This window comes from Nycticebus coucang, chromosome 20, assembly GCF_027406575.1.
Source record: "Nycticebus coucang isolate mNycCou1 chromosome 20, mNycCou1.pri, whole genome shotgun sequence".
Taxonomy (NCBI): Eukaryota; Metazoa; Chordata; class Mammalia; order Primates; family Lorisidae; genus Nycticebus; species Nycticebus coucang.
In genome coordinates, this window is record NC_069799.1 from 16248400 (window position 1) to 16272535 (window position 24136).

At 39.1% G+C, this 24136-nt stretch overlaps 2 pseudogenes; one reads left to right on the forward strand and one right to left on the reverse strand.

Moving 5' to 3' along the window:
- Positions 1–2947: 2947 nt before the first annotated feature.
- LOC128572878 (serine/threonine-protein kinase Sgk1-like) lies at positions 2948–4215 on the reverse strand (annotated as a pseudogene).
- A 1940-nt stretch (positions 4216–6155) lies between these two features.
- On the forward strand, positions 6156–15964 carry LOC128572474 (RE1-silencing transcription factor-like; annotated as a pseudogene).
- Positions 15965–24136: the final 8172 nt, after the last annotated feature.

Below are 24136 nucleotides of genomic sequence, written 5' to 3' on the forward strand. Positions count from 1 at the left end.
GAGGACTCATCATCCTGTACAGTTACCAATGAGGAGTCTCAATGCAAAGGCATTCTGGGAAAAAATTGTGTGCCTCAGCAAAATATAAGGAGTAAAGGCACAAAGATTTTGATCAGAGTGTCACAGGATTATTTTCTTCTTTCTTCTTATGAGTCATGTTCAGAAACTTGTAAAAACCAACAATTGAAAAAAAAAAATCACCCACTGTTATATAAAGAGATGATAAATAACAAAAATACTGCATCTGTTTGAACTGATAAATAAAGAGAAAAACAATTGATAATTGAAATGTTATGGAACCAAAGATGAAAGATTATGACTAAGCACAAGATAAAAGGAAAACGAAGACCCAGTTTGTGCAATTAAAATGGCTAATTGCACCTGGGTTCAGGTGGGGTAAGATTTCCAACCTATAGGGAATAAATTTACACTTGGGTAATGGGGAATGTGGGTGGAAGGTGGGGGGTGTTTAGAAGTTAGGATGGTGGGGATCAGAACATTCCATTCCCTAGGCTGAACATCTGTCATAAGGGTGGGGGTTGTTCCATTTACATGTCCAGGCATCCGGTGAAGCAGGATAGGTGGTTGTCCCATTCACTTTTCTTAGGTGGGTCATCCAGTGGGAGAGGGTAAGGGTTTGATTGTTTTAGGTGGATCCACCCCATTTGGGCGGGGTTTGACTTGATCAATAATGTAAATTGGATGGAAAGTTAGCATTTGGAAAAATAAGAAAACCTGAAAATTGAAACCTTGAAGAGTTAGGCTGAGGAAAAAAATGAGGTACATTTAAACTCGACTAGCCATACTTTTGGAAAATGCAGGGAGAAACCAGTCCTCCTGTAGAGTGTTAAAATATACTAGAAGGAATTAGGCTGAAAGGGATCCAGAGCCTTGCATTTCTAGGTTATGAAAGCAAAATCCAATTCAAATTTATTTTTATAAATTGCAAGTATGGTTGATCTTTAGAGTTAAATCATCCCAAAATTAGAGGGGAGGTGAGAGGGAGATTGGTGTGCTCTCGCCTAAGAGGCACAATGTAAAGGTATATGGCACACCTCCCAGGTGACAGGCACATCTACAAATGGATTTGACCTCACAAACACAAAGCATGTAACCTAATCATTTCAATCCTCATATTAATCTGAAATTCACAAAGGAAGAGGAGATAAAAAAATAAAACAACTGATAAGATTTTCATTGTTTATTTCATTTTATTTATTTAGTTTTTGAAGATTTTATTGCAAACCAAAATTGGTTTATCACACACCAAAAAAGTTGTGTGGTAGGAGAAGGAAAGGAGTGTACATATTATAACCATGTTAATTATAATACATTAAAATGGTGGTTTACATTACAATAAGCCTATAAGTTTAAATATACTAGTGTTATAACCCAATGTACAGATTATTTTTTATGCAATACCCACAATTATCAGGAATGCAAAAAAACCCCCATAAATAATGCCTATTTTACAGGTGACTTTTTTTTTTTTGTAGAGACAGAGTTTCACTTTATTGCCCTCGGTAGAGTGCCATGGTGTCACACAGCTCACAGCAGCCTCCAAATCCTGGGATTAGGCGATTCTCCTGCCTCAGCCTCCCGAGTAGCTGGGACTACAGGCGCCCGCCACAACAACTGGCTATTTCGTTGTAGCAGTTTTGGCCAGGGCTGGGTTTGAACCCGCCACCCTCGGTATATGGGGCTGGCGCCCTGCTAACTGAGCCACAGGCGCCACCCTACAGGTGACATTTTTAAACAATACATACACCAACATCTCTGACTGACAACTGGAGCATTGGTCTATAAAAACTGTTTCTAAAAATAGAAATATTTCTGGGTGGCACCTGCGGCTCAGTGAGTAGGGCGCCGGCCCCATATGCCGAGGGTGGAGAGTTCAAACCCAGCCCCGGCCAAACTGCAACAAAAAATAAAATATCCGGGCATTGTGGTAGGTGCTTGTAGTCCCAGGCACTCGGAAGTCTGAGGCAAGAGGATCGCGTAAGCCCAAAAGTTAGAGTTTGCTGTGAGCCGTGTGACGTCATGGCACTCTACCCAAGAGCGGTACAGTGAGACTCTGTCTCCACACACACACACAAAATAATAATAAACAAATAAATAAAAATAGAAATATTTCTATTAGCAATGCTTTCTTTTCTTTCTTTTCTTTTCTTTTCTTTCTTTCTTTCTTTTTTTTTTTTGTTTGCTGGGGCTGGGTTTGAACCTGTCACCTCCAGCATATGGGGCCGGCGACCTACTCCTTTGAGCCACAGGTGCTGCCTGCAGCAATGCTTTCTTTAAGCACCTGAACACAAGTCATTGCAAGACCATTTCAATAAATTTTAATTATTAACTATATCTTACAAAAAAAAAGAAAAACAACAGTCTACATACACTTTTATCTTCCAAATATGGAAGAAACAATGTCCCATGTTGTAATGTCCTGCAAGTGTCACATGGATGCTTATAACAAAATCCATCATCTGTGATCAAGCATACCATACTCATTCCACTGTTCACAGAGTAAGTCCACAAGGAAACAGTAGAGAACTGAAACACTTTGCAATAGGAAAATATTTGGAGCTAACATGATTTCTTCAGAAAAGTCACATTTCATAATATTCGTTATCACAGCCTAGATAGACATGCAGGAGAACCTTCTTAGAACATCGTCTTCCTTCTGACATGACTCCTGTATCTAAGGTGGCACTCCAATGCTCATTTCAGAGATAGTACCACATGGGAAGTAAAAATAAAAATGAAAACATCATGAGCTTACTGAGGATGTGATCTGCCAAAAGCTCCCAGCAAGCAGTGTGAAAGATTGCTAAAGCTTCCAAGAGATATGAAAATTCTTTTTAAAAAATGTCCTGTCAGCCAGCAGCTCCACTAAAAGGCTAACGAAAACATTTAAAACACACAAAATCCTTCAAAAGGACCCCAAGATTGTTCACAGAAATGAATCCATGGGAGGTGCATAGGAGAAGTCTAGGAAAGCCTCTGCAACTTCCTTGATGCTGACTGTGATGAGGATGCTGTCAGGGAATCTGCCAATGGAGTTGAGGACTGGCTCTTCTGTAAACTCGGAAAAAAGTGCTGCAGGTCACTGAGTCCACAGAAGGAGTAATCTTCTAATTAAAAAGATCATCCCAGTTAATTGGGGAGAAGAAGATGTAACCCTTAATCTCCATAAAGTCATTCTTGGCACCATGGATGTCCTGTCCTTCTACAGGAGGCCTTCCAGGAGGTACCTTGCAGAATTTGTAATATTTGGTTTCAACTGGAGGAGCCTGTTCAGAATATTATCGTACATCTCAGCTGTGTTTTGGCTATAAAAAGGAGGCAGGCCATACACATCTCATACAAGATGACCCCCAGCACCACCAGTCCTCTGTCTGGGCGTAAGGCTTCTTATGGAGTGCCTCAGATGCCAGATACTCAGGTGTACCACAGAAGGTAGACATGGTGCCATTGTGCTCAATTTTTTTCTTGCACAGTCCAAAGTCAGCAAGGACAATGTGTCCCTGGGAGTCTAGCAGAATATTCTCGGGTTTTAAGTCTCTATAAATGATGTTCAGAGACTTCAAGTAACCCAAGGCACTGGCTATTTCAGCAGCATAGAAACGAGCCCGTGGTTTCAGGAAGCAGCCCTTCCCTCTGGAGATGGCAGAACAACTCTCCACCATTAATGTAGTCTAGGAAAAAGTACAATTTGTTTGCAGTCTGGAAAGAGAAGTGAAGGCCCATCAGGAAAGGGTGTTTCACATTCTTCAAGAAAACATTGTGCTCTGACATAATATCCTTCTCCTCCTTCTTTTTCAGGATTGCTTTCTTCTGTAAAACTTTGACTGCATAGAAAATTTCTTCTGCCTTGTGTCTTGCTAGAAGAACCTTTCCAAATCTGCCTTTCCCAATCCCTTTCAAGAAGTGAAAGTCAGATGGTTTAGCATGATGGTTGGATGACAGACCAAGGTTGATTTGATGAGAAGGACATGGTGGAGGAGAAGGGTTGACATTCATAAGCTCAGGCTCCTGGAGCTGGGAGATTTTCAAGATGGAGTGAACTTCTGGGTGCTTGCATGCATAGGAGTCATTAGCAATCTTCTGAATAAAGTCATTCAGGTCCATCCTCCTCTGTTTCATGAAAGCGATAAGAATTGCTACCATTCCCCTCATTCTGGAGTAAGTGAGGAGACCTGTAGCAGCCTCAGTTTTCACCATGATCACTTCCGAGGGAATAAATCAGGTGGTTGCTGACTGGACACTGGCACAGCTGACCAGTATTTTCATTGTTTCAGTGTCTATTTTATAGCCAGTATCTCACTCTATTGCCCCCGACTAGAGTGCAGGAATGTCAAAGCTCACAGCAACCTCAAACTCCTAGGCTCAAGCAATCCTCATGCTTCAGCCTCCCAAGTATCTGGGACTACAGCCCTCTTTCCCTCACAACAATACTGGCTACTTTTTATATTCTTAATGGAGACAGAGCCTTGCTCTTGCTCAGGCTGATCTCCAACTCCTGAGCTTGACCAATCCACCCACCTTAGCCTCTCATAGACATAGGATGGTAGACATGAGCCTTGGCACTTGGCCTCTTTGAATATATGAAAACATCGTTTTCATTTCTCAAAATGTATATACACATATCTGTATAGAGACATGTACATACAAACAAATACCAACACACACACATAAATTCATAGATTTTCAGGAAGGACTAAAATCTCTGAGCCTGCCTCCTTTCTCTTGCCTCCACATCCCTCATCTCTATGGATTTCTGTTTTCACAAACTGTAAATAAACCCAACAAACCAACCAAAAGAAAATGGAAATTCTGTTTCTTTTTCTTTTCTTTTTTTTTTTTTTTTTTTTTTTTTGAGACAGAGCCTCAAGCTGTCACCCTGGGAATAGTGCCATGGCATCACTGCTCACAGCAACCTCCAACTCCTGGGCTCAAGTGACTCTCCTGCCTCCACCTCCCAAGTAGCTGAGGCTACAGGCACCCACCACAATACCTGGCTATTTTGGGGGTTGGAGCCATCATTGTTGTTTGGTGAGCCTAGGCTGGATTTGAACCTGCCAGCTTGGTGTGTATGTGGCTGGCGCCTTAGCCACCTGAGCGACAGGCACTGAGCCTGAAAATTTTTTTTCTTTTTACATTTTCTGAGCTATTTTGTCTTTCAGTATTTGTTCATTTATGCCTACAGTGATTCCTGAGTGTCCCACATGGAACTATGAACAATCACTGCTAAGGATAGGACACACCTAGAAAAATGTTTGTCTTCAACATTTCCTGAGGAAAAATGGACACACAATTCACAGTCACAACATGTTGTAAAATCGGCTGCATTAACTTCCTTCTCCGCTTAAATCCAGACACCCATCTGACCTCAGCCTGAACATTCTTTCTTGCTTTCTTTGGGATACTAAGCTTTGTCTCTTTCCACTCCTATCTCCGCCTCACTCACTCCTTTCTCTCTTCTCTTTCTAATGGATTCTACCTGTTCTCTAATATAAAATAACCTTACACTTTTGTATCCTAATCCTGACCTAAAAAGAATTCTTCTGTCACCCTTTGTGCAGGACCCACTGAGCAACTGAGCTTTTTCACAACTCTTGAAAGCTCATGTAGGGAGAAGGTGGAGTCAGCCGGGCTAGAGCCTAGACAACAAAACCGGTCTGGTACTTTTAGATCCCATGTGACCTTCCCACTTGCCTCTCATCTTTATTGTTTTTGAAATTTAGCTCCCACCCTAAATATGCCCATCTTGAATATTGGGGATCTTAACTTTTGAATTAAAACTCTCATAGATTGTCACCATGTTGGGACATAGTATTTAAAATGAGGTGCTGGCATGTCTAACTCCCACAGCTGAATATGAGCACTGCCAAGGCCTGGGGCCCCAGACCCTGGCTGTAATGATGGTGGTGTCTGCTCCACCAGCTGGGAGACAGCCAAGGGCCAATGGTCTGAACACCCTTGGTAGTCGCACTCCTGGTCCTTTGTGGGCCTTCGTGGGCCTCCAGGGCCCCTATGCCCAACCTTGCCACCCTCCCCTTCCCTCTCCTGCAACTCCAGCAACAAGGAAAAGTAGTCAGAGAAGGAGCTGTGATGCTAGGTGGCCCGCCCCACCTCACCAAGAAAGGAGGAATACAGTAATGGACACCCAGGTAATGGGACAGGCTTCTGGAGGAAGAGGGCTGTTCACTGTCAGCAGGAGCATTGGCAGGGCATTGCCTAATTACCTGTAAGACACACATAACTTCTCCAAAGCTGAGATGGCTGCACCTCAGCTTATCATGCTGGCAAAGGTGGCTTTTGTTGCTGGAATGGAATTGTGCGTGGTGCAGAAGTTAAGAGCCACAATGGAATGTCAGCAAATAAGGAATACTGAAGCTCTCTCATGGCATGCAGCAAATTTATTTCTTCCACCAAAGCTTATATAGGCAATACTACATGTACACACAATTATTTAATAAACATATGACTTAAACCTTAGCCCCAGGTCTCTTACTACCTGGCACCTACGGGTCTATGGATTAACCGATAACTACTTCACTAACATTATCTAAAGTTATTCTTATGCTAAGTAATCAAAAATAAAACCACAAAACAAGGCTCTGGGGGAACAAGTTTTTTGAAAGCTTGACTTTAACAGACCATCTGGAGGCAGTCATTCATCTTTAGGGAGTAGTCTAAATTCCTGAGATATACAGGTTCCTGGAAATTCCTGAGATATACAGGTACCTGTCTGAAGGCCTGCCCCCAAGAAGCCAGGCCTTTAATCACTACTCCGTGACCAGGCTCTTAGCCACATATGGAGTTCTATCCATGTTTTTTTCCTTTCTTACTCACTAAAGACTTCAAAATTGCCTTCGCTAAATGGAACTACTTAAAGGCTTATTTATAGGCTTTCTGACTATAATTACCCCTTTTTTTATTGTTGTTTTGAGCATTTATTATTTATCCACTAATTATTACTGCAAAAATCACAGCATATCTTTCATTTTCTTGCTTAGCTTGATTAGTTCTCTTACACACAATATATAAAATCAAACACAAAATTAATAACAAAGCAAATGATCCTACGGAACTTCCAATTAGACCATTAATTTTTGGCAATGGGTTTAACTGTTCTATTCCATCAGCAATTCCTTTTAAAATCACATCTCCACCCACTGTTTCCAATTTAGACTGAAAAGTGGAATACATTTCATGTTGTAAATTAACAATATCAGCAGTTAAATTTTCATGGTTTGACAAATGTTTTTTTCACTTTTTCAATAGGGAACTTAGTTTCATTGTACATAACAGAGGTAATACAAAAAGCTGACAGATTCCAATCACTTTTTCAATAGGGAACTTAGTTTCATTGTACATAACAGAGGTAATACAAAAAGCTGACAGATTCCAATCACATTTCAATTTTATCTGTCTTTTTAAATTGAGCAATTCATCTCCTAACATAACAACAACTTGTTCTAAATCTGATAATTCATTATATATTTTAGCATCAATTTGTTTTGGGGGCAGTCCATAATTGTTCAGAGTTCTTATGCCAATCAGCCACAAAGTTATGAGGCTTAATATTTTCAGTTAATGCAATGCCAGCAGTAGCAGTGGCAGCAGTAACAGCAATAATCCCTAAAATGGCAGCAATCAGCAGATCGATGAAACATCTACTTCTTTTCAGGATCTTATGAGCTACAAGTTGCATAATGGATAATGCTGGAATCCTGCCAAGGTCTGTTTAAGTTGATTGGAAGCCAAACTCCGGTGTGAGCTCTCAGCAAACACAATTGTTCCTTAGATGGATTAAAACTCAAAGAATTGTTAATACAAGTGAACAATTGGCAAGTATAACAAAATAATTCTCCTGTTATTTTATTCCAAGTAACATTTCCTTTTAGCCATACAAAAGGAAGTTGTAAACAGGCTTTAATGTACTTGTTGTCATTTACTACAAACTTCATTTCACATTCCTGGAGGTTGTTATGGAAAAATAATCTTCCAGTCTAAGCCTTAAGAGGTTGTAAAGCCATAGCAATTTTCCACAAATGCATTTCTTTAGAACATGTGGCAATTCCAGGTAACAGGGGGTGGGGAGGAGAACCCTCTGTGCATCCATGAAATATACTCAGAAGCTGAAACTGACACTTTGCTCTCATTATATAAAATTTTTGAAGACAAAGCTGATTCCACATCTGATCTTAAGTAAGCCATAGGTCCCCAATCTATGACTTCTCCACCTGTGGTATTAATAAGCATATGTGCAAAATCTCCTTCACATTTGGTCCAATGTAGTCATTTACAAATTTCTGAAAACATATGCATTTTACAAGGTGGTAATTCAGATTGGAAAAAATCTTATCAACACAAATCTTGTCTAGAGAGTAAGCATTTAACATAAACATTTCAGATATTTATTCTTTGTTTTCAGGCTTATGTTTATACAAACCAGCCCACATTTTAATAGAGATGTTCAGGCAATGGGAGTGGCCCCCCCAACATATGGGAGGACCAATCACTCCAGTAGTATAATTAGAAATTACCATGCCTTCTTCATTAGGCCAGAACGGCCCTCTGGTGTCATAAGGACCAGGAAGCCAAGAAGAATCATTAACATAAATAGGAATAGTAGGTTCCAGCCAGCTAACACCTTGAAGTAGAGGAGGGTTAGGAATATAAGTACAATATTCATATTTTTGTCCTAGAATCTGGACAGTCAAAAGGGCCATAATTGCCAAAAATAGATTGGAGGCATTCATCTGCTGGTGAGTGTAATTCACCAGTTCCTCTGCTTAATGTCACAATTTCTTTACCTGACCTCAAGTTATTGGGGGTGGGGAGTGCTTTCTTTGTCTGAGGCAGCAGTGACAAAGAAATACTACTTCTGTATTGCTGCTAGTTTTAGTCTGTTCAAACGGGACATCATTTGTTTCTCCAATTTCCAGGTGTGTGTCCGAGGGGCCATGTCAGAGTTTCACGTTTTTATCTAGAACCCAAAGTTTACAATTTCCTATAGAAATATAAGCATAGCCTCTTCCCCAATGTATAACATGAGCTGGGGTCCATGAGTTTGTTAGAGTATCCTTACAATAAATGGGATGATTTAATAAAGAAGTAGTAATTTTGATCCAAGGCTTATGAGCTGGAGTCTCATTTTTCTCATTCATATTCAAAAAATTTAAAGTAAAAAGAGCTGAAGATAATCTATTATCTATCTATAGTAACAGATATTATACTGTTCTCCCCCTTTCGTTGTATTAACAGCATTTCTTTTAAAGTTTGAATTGTCTTTCGATAATGGCCTGTCCTGTACTATTACCAGGAATTCCAGTAATGTACTTTATGTTATTTAATTTTAAAAAATTTGACATTTTCTAGAAATATAAGCAGAACCATTATCTGTTTTTATAGTCAAAGGTTTACCCAGGACTGAAAAGGCTTCTAATAAATGAGAAATTACAGCATCAGCCTTCTCAGATGTCATTGCTGAAGCCCAAGAAAAATGAGAATAAGTATCTACAGAATGATGCATATATTTTAATTTTCCAAATTCTTGAAACTAAGTAACATCCATGTGCCATTATTGATTAGATAATAATCCTCTAGGATTGACTCCCATATGTAAATGTGGAACCATTAAAGGCTGACAAGTAGGGCAAGAGTGTATTATAGCTCTTGCAGTATGCCAAAAAACGTTATGTCTTCTTTTTAAAGTTTGAGCATTAGTATGATGTAATGTATACTCATGTTGAGAACATAAAACTGAATCTACTAACTGATCAATACTTTGATTGCCCAGTGAAATGGGTCATGGTAAATTGAAGCGAGCGCTAACATAAGTAATATATATAGGATAAGATCTATTTCTAATTAACTGTCAAAGGCATGAAAACAATAAAGTAAGTTCTTGGGAATTAAATGGCAAAGTAACAGTTTCAATAGTTTTTACAGTATGAGTAGAATACTGTGAATAGGAAATAATGTTAAGGGAACAATTAGGAAAATCTATTAGAACTAATATGATAGCAAATAGCTCAGCTTTTTGTACAGACAAATAAGGAAATTGTTGTACTTTATGCATATGAGGGCCTAAATATCCATATATTCCCACTTTATTTGCATCTGTATAAAACATATATGCATGTGGTATAGGTTCTAATTTTATGATTTTAGCTAAAATCCAACAAGTATTTTTAAGAAACTGAAATCTTTTATCTGGAGGAAAATGATTGTCTATTATTCCGATAGTCTGATAATGCAATTTGCCATTCAGTATTCAACATAAGTAAATCAGAAATTTGATTATTAGTTAGAGAAACAACAATTTTTTCGGGATCTCTTCCTATTAATTCTCTTAATAGGAAGTGCTTTGTAGTGCTCTTAATAGTGCTTTCTAATAAAAAGCTCTAAATAGTGCTTTCTTCCTTTTAATATTATAAAGGCCATTTTTTGTACGTAGGTTTTCATCCTTTTGGATACTTTATTAGGTAAAAAGCACCATAAAACAAAGGCTGTTTCTTGCACAATCAGTCCTGTAGGAGAGTACATTGATGGAAAAACAGAGATATAAAAATTATTGATTTGAGAGATTCAGTTTAATTGAGCATCCTGAATATGTTCCTCAACCCACTGGAATTCTTCTTCAGCCTCAGGAGTAAGCTGTCTAGGGCTGTGAAGATCAGGATCTTCTTCCAAAATGAAAAATAAATTAATAAGAGAATAAGTGGGGATTCCTAAAGTTGGTCGTATTCAATTAATACACCTAATAATATTGAAAGTCATTTAGAGTTCAAAGAGAATCTCTTCTAATCTTCACTTTTTGAGGAACAATATTTTGAGCAGTAATGCGATATCCTAAATATTCCCAAGGTTCCTGAGTTTGAACTTTATCTTCTGCTATTTGAAGACCATATTCTTTAAATTTGGAACATGCTAATTGTTATAATTTTTGTAATTTATTAGGACATGGATGAGCTTACAATATATCATTCATATAATGTAAACACATGGGCTCCGGAAAAGATTTCCTAAGTTCTTCTAAAGGTTGATCTACAAATAGTTGACACATAGGGGCTATTGAGCATGCCCTGAGGCAACATTTTCCAATGAAACCTCGGAGTAGGTTTTTCATTGTTTAGAGAAGGAACAGTAAAAGCAAAACTTTCCACATCTTTTGGTTGCAAATGAATATCAAAAAAGCAATCTTTTAAATCAATAGTAATTATAGGATAATGTTTTGGAATTAAAGTTTGATTTAGAATTCCAGGCTGTAAAGAACCCATTGGTTGATGACTGCATTAATTTTTCTTAAATCTGTTAACATTCTCCATTTGCCTGATTTATTTTTAATTACAAAAATTGAAGAATTCCAGGCAGTGGTGGTAGATTCAATGTGTCCAGCTTGTAATTGTTCATCAATTAATTGAGGTAGTGCTTCTAATTTTACCAGAGGAAGAGAACACTGTTCCACCCAAACCAGTTTATCCATTTTCCACTACAAGGAAAGGGTGAAGTGCTGGGCAGAGGCCCTTAGGAAAAATCCTCTGATAATGAAGGAAGCCCCAGGCCTGTTCGAGTTATTTCAGGCTCTCTAGAAGGACAGGGCTGAGTTGGATCATAGCCCATGTTAAACATTATATTTTTAGCAGCTTTTGAAATTGTGGAAATGGTAAGCATTGCTCCCCATTGTCACAATAGATCTTGACCCCACAAGGTAATGGCTATGGGTGCAACATAAGGGTGGATATAAGCTGCTTGTCCTTCAGGTCCTTGACAATGTAAATCAGAAGTACTTTGTTCAATATTAGTCATTGTTCCAAGCCCGACAAAAGTAGCTTTTACTTGAGCTTTTGACCAACATTCAGGCCACATGTGAGAAGCAATAATAGAGACATCTGCTTCTGTGTCCACTAGCCCCTCAATTTGAATATTATGTTCAAATGTCACCTTACATTGAGGGCGAGCATCATTTAGGAAAGTATGCCAAAAGACATGTTTTCCTGTGCTTCCAAAACCACCTTTTCTGGTAATGGGAGCTTTGTGCCTTTATGGTATGGTAAAATTAATATTTGAGCCACGCCATGTCCTGCAGACTATTGGATTTTTTTGTGGCTAACACCATAATTAAAATTTCACCTTCATAATCTTCGTCAATTATTCTCAGGTGTACACAAAGTCCTTCCATAGTAAGACTGTTTTTTCCTAAAATTAAACCCATAGTCCCTGAAGGTATAGGACCATAAATTCCAGTGAGTAATTTTTTATGAGATTCCACATTGTTCAAGTTGACATTTGTTAATACAGGTAGATCTATTTTTTTTTTTTTTTTTTTGCAATTTTTGGCCAGGGCTGGGTTTGAACCCGCCACCTCTGGCATATGGCGCCGGCACCCCACACTTTGAGCCACAGGTGCTGCCCAATACAGGTAGATCTAAAGCTGCACTTCCTTGTGTGGAATGAAAAAAATGCTGGACATGAATTCTATTAACAGGGCTTAGTTCTGATTCATCTGAGCATGAGCTTGGCTGTCACTCACTGGGAACTGCTGAAGAAGAGAGCTCAAATTTTTGTTCTGGGGGCTTTGAGCTGGCCCTACAGTGGAGTTTCCCTGGTGCTGGGTAGAAGGCAGAATATTGCCATCATTGTCCTTAACAGAATAACACTCACTTGTCCAATATCTGCCTTTACTACACCAGCGACAAACACCTGCCAGCTCAGTCTGAGTTTTAGTTTCACTTTTACTCTTCTGACATTCTTTTCAAATATGGCCAAATTTTCCACAATTGCATTTAGCTCTTACATTACTAATGTGTAAGGCCAATGCCAATAAATTAGCCTGAGAGTGCCTGATCCAACTTCTCAGCAAATGTGAATGTATCAATCAATGGGAACATTATCTTGATTCTTAAGATCAACCATCACTTTTTTGCAATCCGTATTGGCATTTTCAAAAGCCAGTTTCAAGAGCAACATTTTTTGGGCATCTTCTCCAGGGACTAATCTCTCAATTGCTGTAATTGTAATGTAAACGAGCAATACATTCAGTATATGGTTCATTGTTTCCTTGAAACATTTTTGTGAAAAATTCTCTAATCTGCCCCTTTTCATCATGATGCTGCCATGCAGTAAAGCAATTATCTCGAATTTGAGCCAGTAATTCATTAGAATACCATGTTTGAGCATTTATAATATCAAAGGCTCCAGTTCCCATTAACTGATCAAAGTTAAAAGTAGGAGGATTGTCCTGTCTATTACAGTGAGCTTGCTTTTTTGCTTCCTCCATCCACCAAAATTTAAATCGAATGTATTGTTCTGGAATCAAAGTACTCTGTGATAGAGTATCCCAATCTATGTGAATAAGTAAACAGTTTACACAATAGGATCTTAATATACCCATAACATACAGCAAGTTAGGGCCATAAGTATGAACAGCATCTTTTAATATAGTTAAAACTTTTAGTTGAATAGGAGTATGACCAGTTTGTACATGCCCATCCTCAAGCACTTCACTAAATAGTAGGAAAGGAAAAGCACTGGTGGACTGAGCATTAGAAGCTTGGGGCAGTGCAGAGGCAGACTCGGCATTTTGGATGATATTAAAAGTTGCCAGATCAACAGGAAAATGGATTTTAGTAACGAATTGAGAATCCAGAGGATTTGGCCATACTGGATAGCAACCTGGAGGAGCAGTGGAAGTCAAAGGCTTATCTTGTAAAATTGGAAAATGCTTATTTAGGGGAGGTTTTGAATAGCATTTCTCAATGGTCTGGCAACACTGGGTTAACTTTTTCTTAATTTCAGTTATGTCCTTGCTATCAGAAAAGTTGGTTATAGTACAATCTGAATCACTTTCAGTTTCATTTTTCTTTGATTCTTCCTTTACCTTAGGACTTCATTCTGGTTCATCATAAACTGGCTCCTCCACCTCTTGTTCCTCTTCAGGAGGTGGGGGAGGGAAATTTTCAAGATAATCAGCATCAGAACTAGATTGTAAAGGTTCCAAAGCCACAGTTACCAAATGGTAGGTGGTCCAAACTTCTGGGCTAATGCACTCACCTCTCTGGTGGGCACGTCTAAGATCCTTGCCTACTCTCTTCCAGACTTTTAAATTTAACTGATTTTTCTTTTCTGGAGTAAACCAGTAGCAATATTTAGCTACTATCCAAAACAGTCCTTGCGAAGTTTTTGTTTTAACAGTAGTGCCTGTAGACTTCAACAGAGTCTTCAACAGGGCCACATACTGGTCCTGCAAGAACTGAAAATGTCCCATTAATTCCTTATTCTATTGCTGGAAGTCTTGTGTACTTACAACGTGACAACCTTCTTTCCAGTTCTAAAGTACCAGGCTTACTTTAAGTTGACAACTGCTTGAACAAGAAAGCTCCTCGAGGAAGCAGGCGCCCATTCTGACCTTGTGAAGTTTGTCCTAACAACTACACCAATATGTTTCATTTCTGGAATTGTGCATGTTGCAGTGCCACAGAGGTTAAGACCTGCAATGGAATGTCAGCAAATAAAGAAGACTGCAGCTCTCTCATGGTATGCAGAAACTTTATTTCTTCCACCAAAGCTTATATAGGCAATACTACACATACACACAATTAATCAAGAAACATATGACTTAAACCTTAGCCCCAGGCTTCTTACTGCCTGGCACTACTGGTCTACGGATTAACCAGATTAACCAATAACCACTTCACTAACATTATCTAAAGTTATTCTTATGCTAAGTAATCAAAAACAAAACCGTAAAACAAGACTCTGAGGGAATAAGCTTTTTGAATGCTTGACCTTTAACAGACCATCTGGAGGCAGTCACTCATCTTTAGGGAGTAGTCTGGAAATTCCTGAGATATACAGGTATCTGCCTGCAGGCCTGCTCCCAAGAAACCAGGCCTTTAATCACTTCTATGTGACCAGGCGTTTAGCCACATATGGAGTTCTGTTCAGGTTTTTTTTCCTTTCTAACTCACAAAAGACTTCAAACTTGCCTTCACAAAATGGAACTATTTGAAGGCTTATTTATAGACTTCCCACCTATAGCTTTAACTGAGGGAAGTAAATGGCAGCTGCTGTGATTACCTGATTGGTGAAGAAAAACAGATGGCAGAACTAATGCATGTTGGGGATAACAACTTTTGAGACAGTGATTGAAAAGAACTTGGGGAGTCTCCTGAAATAAAAGGTGAATGCAATAGACTGCAAAATATGGAACTGAGAAATCTGGAACTCAGTATTATAGAATCTCAGCCTGTATTTGAGGCATCACCTCCCCCAGAAATTTACAGGTCAAATGACAATTGTCCTTCAGAAATATCTGGAGCAGGAAACAAATGTAACAACCGAAGACCAAACCCTTTCACTGTAAGCCATGCCAGTATAAAGCAGAACCTGAAGAACAGTTTGTACAACACATTAGAGTACATGGTGCCAAGAAATATTTTGTTAAAGAAAGTACAGAGAAACAAGCTAAAGCCAGGGAATCTGGCTCTTCCAGTTCAGAAGTGAGAGATTCCTACAAGGGCCGAATTAACTGTGACCAATGTGGCTACAATACTAATCAATATGATCACTCTACTGCACATCTGAAACACCACGCCAGATCTGGGGATAACAAGAGAGTCTACAAGTGCATCATTTGTACATATACAACAGTTAGTGAGTATCACTGGAAGAAACACTGGAGAAACCATTTTCCAAGGAAAGTATACACGTGTGGGGAAAGCAACTATTTTTCAGCCAAAAAAAAAATTATGGTCAGCATCTTAGAACTCATTACAGAAGAATGCCTATATACATTGAACTTTGTCCTTACTCAAGTTCTCAAAAGACTCGTCTTACTAGACATATGTGTACTCGTTCAAATGAGAAGCCATTTAGATGTGACCAGTGCAGTTATATGGCCTCTAATCAACATGAATTAAACTTGCCAGCCAAGGCAGATTCACAAAGGACCTAAACCTCTTTACTGACCACACTGTAACTACAAAACAGCTGACAAAAGCAACTTCAAAAAACACATGGCTCTCCATGTTTGCCCACAGCAGTTCAATTGCCCTGTATGTGACTACACAGCTTCCAAGAAGTGTAATCTACAATATCACTTCTACTCTAAGCATCCTACTTGTCCTATAAAACACAAAAAATGAGAGGCTGACATTCCTGATAACAATACTACCAACAAAAAAACAGAAACAGAGCAGACAAAAATAAAGGGAGATGTGGCTGTAAACAAAATTGAGAAGTATGTAAAAGTGGAGAAAAAATGTTTCAAAAGAGAAAAACCTTGTACTAGTATCTCAATAACCCAAGTTACTACCAGAACTCACAAATTAGCAACAGAAAGCAGAGAGAAGGGTGGATCTACAGGAAGTAATTCAGAAAAGTTCTGTAAAACCAAGAAAAGCAAAAGTAAGATGGAAGCTGAAGCCCAATCCTTACATGATCCTGTGAATGATGAGGAGTTTGTGACAAGGAAGAAAAAGAAGGTAGAAAGAGAATCCAGAAGTAGACAGGAAGTGCCAAAGGATGCCAACAAAGTGGAGGAGAGTAAGAAGTAAAATGCCTGCATGAAAAAAGGTACAAAGAAGAAAACCCTAAAAAATAAGTCAAGTAAAAGAAGCATCAAGACTGCTCAGAAGGAGCCTGTTCAGGAGGGGCCGGTTCCTATGGAGGTTGTTGTCAAGGGGCCTGCTCAGATGGGGTCTAATCAGATGAGTCTGCTCAGATGGATTCTGGTCAGAATAGTTGTGCTCAGATGGAGTTTGCTCAGAAGAAGTCTGCTCAGATACGTCCTACTGAGATGGGGTCTGCTCACATGGGGCCTGGTCCTCTGGAGGTTGTTGAGGAGTGTGCTCAAGTGCAGCTGTGTCCTCCCATGGAGAGTATTCAGAAGGAGTCTGCTGAGCTAGGGCCTCCTCCCATGGAAGTGGTTCAGAAGAGGATTCAGGTGGAACTGCCTCCAACCGTAGAACCCACTTTTCACATGAAATGAATTCCCAAAAAATCTCCTCTCTGAAAAGATAAAAAGGAAAAGTCTAACGTGCAGAGTGAAATGGCACAGAAGGAGCAAGTGCTTATTGATGTTGGCTTAGTGTCTGTGAAAGACAGCTGCCTTCTAAAGGAAAAGACAAAGACACACGGTGTCTTACCACCATCACCAGCACTGCTGGAGGAAAGCTTAAAAGAAGAGGCATAAGGCTCGGCGCCCTTAGCACAGTGGTTAAGGCTCTGATCACATGCACCGAGGCTGGTGGCTTCAACATGGGCCTAGCCCTGTTGAAAAACAATGACAACTGCAATAAAAAAAAAAAAATAGCAGGGCATTGTGGCAGGTGCCTGTAGTCCCAGCTACTTGGGAGACTGAGGCAAGAGAATCACATAAGCCCAAGAGTTAGAGGTGGCTGTGAGCTGTGACACCACAGCACTCTACCGAGGGCAACATAATGAGACTCTCTCTCAAAAAACAAAACAAAACACTTATAAAGCTAGTAAAATCTTTCTAATGACTAGTTTAATGTTCATGGTTACACTTTAAGTTACAGTTTACATTAGATAGAAAAAGATTCATCTTAAGCATAGAATGGATGGTGAGAATCCAATTGGGGTAGAGGTTTTTGTGGATTTTTTCATACTGCAAAAAAAAAAAAAATGCCTTCTGGGGAATTGACCTAGTTACCAATCTAGTCTTTAAGATTAGAATGCTGAGGCTCGGTGCCTGTAGTTCAAGCTGCTGAGGTGCCAGCCACATACACCAGAGCTGGTAGGTTCAAATCCATCCTGGGCCTGCCAAACAACAATGACAACTACAATCAAAAACCAGCCGGGTGTTGTGGAGGATGCCTATAGTCCCACCTACTTGGGAGTCTGAGGCAAGAGAATCGCTTAATCCTAGGAGATAGAGGTTGCTGTTAGCTGTGATGCAACAGCACTCTACACAGGACGACAGCTTGAGGCTCTGTCTCAAAATATATATATATATATATATATTAGAATGCTGAAAACAAAAATATGCTGGAAATTAAACCTCTTTTTAAATCGATCTGTAAAAACACTGCTACTGAAAAGTGATTGGGACTTGAGGCCTTTCTTCCAGAAAATAAGGAGTTGATTGTCAGGCGTATATTAAGTTCTGAACTTTATTGCTTGTATTTGTACTTATTGTGTTTTTTTTTTTTCTTTGAGATAGAGTTTCAGTATGTGACCCTCAGTAGAGTGCCATAGTGTCACAGCTCAAAGCAATCTCAAACTCTTGGTTTTAAGTGATTCTCTTGCCTCAGCCTCCCAAGTAGCTGGGACTACAGGAGCCTGTCACAATGCCCTGCTATTTTTTGGTTGTAGTTGTCATTGTTCTTTGGCACTCCTGGGCTGGATTGGACCCGCCAGCTCTGCTGAGCTACAGGCACCGAGCCTATTTGTACTTCTTAAAAAATGCTTCAATGAAAAATATATTAGTAATATGAACTTCTTGTCAATTAGAAATTTAGAAATTCTTCCATTTGAAAAATGTTATTTGCATGAAACTCCTTGAATCTTTTTTTTTTAATTTCTACTCCTTTCTTCCCACCACCGGATAGAATTGAAGCTAGAATTTTCCCTTTTGATGAAGGAACAAAACAAAAAAAAGAACAAGTAGGCTTGGCACCCATAGCTCAGTGGTTAGGATCGTGGCCAGGTACACTGGGACTGGTGGATTCTTACCAGGCCCAGACCTGCTGAACAATGACCATAAAAACAACAAATAGCCAAGTGTTCTTTCAGGTACCTCCAGTCCTACCTACTTTGGAGACTGAGGCAAGAGAATTGCATAAGCCCAAGAGTTTCAAGTTGCTGTGAGTTATTATGCCATGGCACTCTATGGAGGGCAACATAGTAAGACTCTGTCTCAAAACAAACAAACAAACAAAAAATAGGTATTTGTAGATTGATGTTTATTAAGTAGTCCCAAACTTGAGGTGCTAGAATACATTATAAGCCTTCATCCTAGGTAGCTTTATAAAAATGAATATCTTAACTATCTTTTGAATCTATAGTCACATGGGTTTTCAAGGTATTTTAAGTTATATTTTTTCTTCTTTTCCTCAGAGCTGTGTGTTTTGGGGATTTTTTTTATTGAGTTGTAATTCACAAGAAGATACTTTTTTATTATATAAGAGTTCTTATACCTATGGATGGATGTTTTGTTTTAGTATTCCAGAAGCGCCATTTTATTTTTTTAAGAGTCACTTCTAAAGTCATGTGGTCATTAACTTTGACGGCTATTTTACATATGAATGCAGATACAAATTAAAATCCATGTAGACCTCATTGCATGTTACCACCCATCGCTCATCGCATGAATGTTGACAATGGAAGGCATAACTTGCCCCTTGCATACTGTCAATTCTGGACTGAAAAGGTGGGGAAGAAACTTAAATTTCTTTTTTTTTGCATAAGTCAGAAAAATACACAGTTAGCATGCTGACTTTCCTTTCCTTGTTAACCTCAGCAGATGAAGTGAGTTGATAGTGTTAGTTCAGATGGAAGAAATTATCTGAATCTTGCTTTGTGTAGATTTACAATCTACATGCAATATTAACAAATCAGATAGCTATTACTGTCCCACATGTGTACATAGGCTCCCCCCCAACCCTTCCATACCCACTAGTTACTATACTTTTTAAACTGTCCTTGAAACATTACAATATTTTGTTGCACCAATTTATAAACATATACAGTGTAATACCTTTTATTTTTCTGAGCCAAACCAAAAGTAACTTTCTCAAGATTCTTGCTGCCTTTTTTAGTAACATTTGATAGATCTTTTATACATTTGCATTAGATGAAAATAAAGCAGACTGTAAATCCTCCTGCCCCCATTATTTTTTTATTTCTTTTTTTTTGAGACAGAGTCTCAAGTGGTCACCCTGGGTAGAGTGCTATAGCATCACAGCTCATAGCAACCTCAAACTCTTGGGCTTAAGCAATTCTCTTGACTTTGCCTCCCAAGTAGCCTGACTACAAGCACTCACCACAACACCTGGCTATTTTTTGGTTGTAGTTGTCATTGTTGTTTGGTGGGCGTGGGCTTGATTTGAACCCCCCAGCTCTGGTGTATGTGGGTAATGCCCTAGCCACTTGAGCTACAAGCACCTAGCCTGTAAATCCTTTTTTTTTTTTCTAATTTGAACCATGTACCAAGTTTTGGTACAAATTGTGTAGTATAAGTCAAAATTAAATTGCATTCTATCAACCAATATGGGTGTATTTCTGTAAGCAAAGTCATGTTGAAACAAAGTTTTAAAAAGCAAATAAAACAAAATTAGGGTTATTGTGGTCTTTACTTAAGGAGGATTGATTGTGAATAAACTTTTGAATTGGAAATGTTATAGTTTGTCTCTGAGTTGGGTTGTTTTTTTTTTTTTCTTTTTTTCTTTTTTTTTATTAAATCATAACTGTATACAATGATATGATTATGGGGCATCATACACTCACTTCATAAACCATTTGACACATTTTTATCACAGTGGTTAACATAGCCTTTCCGGCGTTATCTCAGTTACTGTGCCAAAACATTTACATTCTACATTTACCAAGTTTCGCAAATACCCCTGTAATATGCACCACAGGTGTGATCCCACCGATTCCCCTCCCTCAACCCACCTCTCCCTTTCCCACTTCCCCCTATTGTTAAGTTGTAGCTGGGTTATAGTTTTCATGTGAGAGTCCCAAATTAGTTTCATAGTAGGGCTGTGTACATTGGGTATTTTTTCTTCCATTCTTGGGATACTTTACTAAGAAGAATATGTTCCAGCTCCATCCATGTAAACATGAAAGAGGTAAAGTCTCCATCTTTCTTTAAGGCTGCATAGTATTCCATGGTATACATATACCACAATTTATTAATCCATTCATGGATCGATGGGCACTTGGGCTTTTTCCATGACTTAGCTATTATGAATTGGGCTGCAATAAACATTCTGGTACAAATATCTTTGTTATGTTGTGATTTATTATTTAGAGTTTATATGGTCTTTACTGTGAACCATTATGTATAAAACTCTGATTTTAGAATTGGAAAATGAACACAATAGTCTTGTGGTGGCTACTCTCACTGTTCTCCAGTATTCCTGGCCTTCTTTCGACCAAGTTTAGCCATCCTATCCCTGTCTCTGCATACTGACTGACAGTGACAGGCAGCAAGATCTTCCTTCTCTAGTGACTCTGACTATGCACAGGTCAAGGGAAAATCTTCACCTGAGTTCTTTGAGGGTTACCTGGATACCAACTCACACCTGACAAATTCATAAGAGAAAAGGCATACAAACTTTTTTTTTTTAGAGACAGTGTTTTACTTTGTTGGCCCTGGTAGAGTGCCTCAGTGTCATGGCTCAAGCAAACCTTCGACTCCTGGACTTAGGCAATTTTCTTGCCTCAGCCTCCTGAGTAGCTGGGACTACAGATGCCTGCCACAATGCCTGGCTATTTTTTTGTTGCAGTTTGGCAGGGGCCAAGTTCAACCCACCACCCTCAGTATATGGGGCTGCACCCTACCCGCTGAGCCACAGGTACCACCATAAAAACTTATTAATATACTACATAGAGTGATTATCCCAACCTCCCACTTGAGACACTAAAGAAAAATGACATGGAAATGTAGACCTTTCTCTTCTATGACAAAAAATAATTAGAGAGAATGAATAGAACAGGGAGAAATAAAATGATGTTGTAAATGATTCTTTTAGTGATCTGTATAAACCTGACAGGCAGAAATGATGTAGAGGAAAAAGCCATTCTCCAAGAGTAGTTGAATGTCCTAATTGCAGAAGACAAAGAGGTAACAGGAAAACAATAGAAGGCAACTGTTTTTCTTTTGAGAAGCTTTGTTTCTAACATAAGGACATTATAGAGAGTCCATGCCTACTCTTGTGGTGTCAGGAGCAAGACTAGGTTATAAGGGACTTAATATTCAGGCTTCAGTTCATATTTATTACCCAGAATTTGATGGGCTTTTGAATGGAAATTTTGAAACAAATCGATGTGTATTGTTTGAAGAAAAAGAAAAGTAAATGACTTGTGCACCATTATTTGTCATTTTCATTAGAAATTACAATCATAGGGTGAGTGCCTGTAGCTCAATGAGTAGGGAGCCAGCCACATATACCAAGATTAAGTCTTTTATGGGCGCTGTGATTCCAGGGTACTCTGCTGAGGGCAACAAAGTGAGACTCTGTCACAAAAAGAAAAAAAGAAAGAAAGAAAGAAAAAAGAAAAAAGAAATTCCTATCATAATCACTTGTGTCTTCAACATTTCCCATAATCTACGAAGAACTACTACAAAAAAGCAATCATGATTTTCATCAGCACAAGCTGAGAACTGTAAAAATATTTCTGGACTTGGTGCCCATAGTGCAATGGTTACGGTGCCGGCCACATGCACTGAAGCTGGTGGATTCAAACACAGCCCTGTCCAGCTAAGACAACAATGAGAACTTCAACAAAAAATAGCTGGGCATTGTGGTGGGTGCATGTAGTCCCAGCCACTTGGGAGGCTGAGGCAAGAGAATCCCTTAAGTTCCTGTGGGCTGTGACACCAAGGCATTCTACCTAGGGTGATATAATGAGACTCTGTCTCAAAAAAGACGACAAAAAAAAAAAAAGATTTCTGGTTTAATTGCAGTTTCTTCTGCACTATTATTTCTGAAAAGCTTTCTATTTTCAAAAGTTCTCAGCATGCCTAACATACAATTTGTTTGTTGTTATTGGTGGTGGTTTGTTTGTTTGTTTTGAGACAGAGTCTCAGTATTTCACCCTCAGTAGAGTTCTGTGGCATCCGAGCTCCACAGCAACCTCAAACTCTTGGGCATCTTGGGATTCAGCTATTCTCTTACCTCAGACTCCCAAGTAGCTGAGACTACAGGCACCTGTCACAATGCCCGGCTATTTTTTTGTTGCAGTTATCATTGTTGTTTAGCTGGCCCAGGCTGGGTTGAAACCCGACAGCCTCGGTACATGTGGTCGGCACCGACTCACTGAGCTATGGCAGATGAGCCTACAATTTGTTTTTAGAATTGTTAATTTTTGAGTAGGGTGCTGGCCCCATATGCCAGAAGTGGACGGTTTAAGCCCAGCCCTGGACAAAGCTGCAAAATAAATGAATAAATAAATAATGAAAATTATTAATATTTATAATTATTTCCAGTAAATCAGACACTTTAGCATTTTAGTAGTACCCAATGTTGTTTGTTTATTTATTTACAGACAGAGTCTCACTCTGTTGCCTCAGGCTAGAGAGCCATGGTGTCATAGCCCCCAACAATTTCAAACTCCTGAGTTCAAGCAGTTCTCCTCTTTTAGCCTCCCAAGTAGCTGGGATTATAAGTGCCCACCATCACCTCAAGCTAATTTTTTTTTTTTAACTAGAATGGGTTTCCCAATTGCTTTGGCTCATCTGGAAATCCTGAACTTAAGCAACCCACCTGCCTTGGCCTCCCAGAGTGCTAGGATTACAGGTATTGTGCTAGAGACAGATACCCCCCACAATCTATTTTCCCTATTTGTGAACTTAGAATGCACTTGAAAACATGGAAATGAATTGCTAATCACTGGTCAGGACTTTCAGTAATGCTTAAACAACACAACATTCACACTAAACCAGTCAGCTGAATGGGGCTATTGGGTATCAAAATAAAAACCTCAAATGTGAAGGCAAAAAGTGAAATTTCTTGATTCTCACTTACAGCCTCCATAAGGCAGGCTGTGAAATAACTTAATATTATATTTTCCACCCTCTGCAGCAGCTTTGGGGATTTCTACATATGGCAAGTTTCTGCCAGGTATGGATTCCTAACTATGGCTTAATTCTTAAACTCTTATATCAGGCCTTCAAAAGATAGGAAGCACATCTTTGTATTAAACTAAGGAGTGTGACAAAGCCCTGTAGAAACTTAAAGTCTCTCTAAGGCCTCTGTTGCTTTTCTGCGTAAGTTAACAAAATTCTTCTTTCTATATGTGTATAAAAGGGAACTGGGGTTTGGCCTTCAAGTACTGATACAAAAAAATTGGCACTATTCCCAGATCAGTTGCATATTGGTCTAAACAATTCAGCTTTACAGCTACTGAGTGGCCTGGCTGTCTTCAAATCCTGGCTGTG